Source organism: Sinohyriopsis cumingii, chromosome 4, assembly GCF_028554795.1.
Source record: "Sinohyriopsis cumingii isolate HCF-2022 chromosome 4, ASM2855479v2, whole genome shotgun sequence".
Classification (NCBI taxonomy): domain Eukaryota; kingdom Metazoa; phylum Mollusca; class Bivalvia; order Unionida; family Unionidae; genus Sinohyriopsis; species Sinohyriopsis cumingii.
Window position 1 is genome coordinate 110,471,342 of NC_142964.1, and position 1,625 is coordinate 110,472,966.

General features: G+C 35.5%; 1 long non-coding RNA gene across 1 annotated transcript in view; it reads left to right on the plus strand.

Annotated features, from left to right (window-relative positions):
• Positions 1-699: 699 nt before the first annotated feature.
• Positions 700-1,625, plus strand: part of LOC149801874 (uncharacterized) — a 25,493-nt gene continuing 24,567 nt past the window's right edge. Inside the window, exon 1 of the long non-coding RNA XR_016420730.1 lies at positions 700-753. This is a non-coding gene — a long non-coding RNA (uncharacterized LOC149801874). The remainder of the gene's footprint in view (positions 754-1,625) is intronic.

The following is a 1,625-nucleotide window of genomic DNA, read 5'->3' on the forward strand; positions in this document are numbered from 1 at the left end:
ACGGGGAGGGGGCTGGGGTGCTAATTTTATAGTTCGTCCCCGGGCGCAAAATATCATAGCTACGCCTCTGAGTTTAACCTTTGAGGGAGAATATAACAGAAAATAATCAAATCTTTAATAAATAAAATAAATTCATTACGAGACAGTAAATACGTTAATTGCGTGAACGTATACATGTAAGCGAAAGAATTGCGAAATTTTATATAAACCATATCGTTGTTAGAAAAACAGAGCTGTTAAAACATCTTATTGTCTAAATGCCTGCAGTCAGGCAACACTTATCGAAGTTTTAGCTCTTCTCCTGTGTAACGGGTATGAATATCTGTCTAGCGGTTCTCCCCGTGTAGATACACCTGTACATAGTAAGCATTCACTGGAGAGGCCTTACGGTGAGGGCAATACCCTCGAAAATATACAACCATGCCGGTAATAAAAATGACTGGCATTCCTCAACCATTTTTCTACTCTTTCAACTGCAACCCATTTATGTCTCTTTGACTATTGTAAATTTCTTCTGACAGAGAACACGAACCTGCAAAGTGCAACAGTTACAAACAAGAGAAGAAAATATGAGAGGTGGTATAATCCGGATAGATAGATTACAAAAAACAAATACGGTATCATTGACCGGAATACATAGGTTAGGTAAAATTGGGATAATATATTTCCTGTTTCGGTTTCTGATCAACACAAACATCACAAGTTCCGGTTTCTTTTGAAAACCGATCACTTCTATTTAGTGGTCGCTCACAAGTTAGTATATATTTTTGAGAGAGTGACGTACGTAAGGTGAAGTTGCTTGCATTTGAAACATGCACAGTGGACAGAATGTTGGCATACCTCTATGCTACTTTGATGTAATGTGGTTGACATTTCTTTGGATATTGTACTTATCGAAATTGTACATGATCTAAGCACACTGCTAACTAAAATGACTGACCCCTTGTGCTAAAATAATCACCCTGAATTAGTCTAAAGTACACCATCTTTAGCACCTTTTAAAATAAGGAAAATTAATTTTGCCAGACTAGACAATACCAGCTTCTGAAAGTTCAATGGATTATCAAATATATGAAATGTAAAAAAAATGTTATCGGATTTTTTTACTTCTTTTTTTTTTTTTTTTTTTTTTTTACAATTTACTCCTGAAGTTCAGGAAGTGAAAATAACCAAGTGGAGCTAGCAGTTTTTTTTTAAAGATGCATATCTGGAATAAGGCCAAGCTGTATGCTCTATAACCCATATTACGCCAATCAAACATACACCAAAATAAAGGGAATTAAGGGTTCTTTTAACAATACCTAAGACACATAAGGGTTTTTAAAGCCAGTATACCAGTGAGGACACCCGGGGAAATGGTTTTCTTTAAAATTCTAAATATGCAAAATAGGAACTGCAGAGCACTACCTTAGGCATTATGGGATTGCGAACTACAAGCAAGATTTAACTAACTCCGAAATTGAAGAACTGTGGCTTACTTCAAAACTACGCAGATCCGAAAATGAAGATTTGGTAACGGAAGTGCTCCAATAAGCATTGGCAATTTTACACTTTGCAAAAGCACATAACACATTATTTTTTTTTAAAGAATTGTGCTTAGTTTCAAATTACCTCCAAGAGATTTA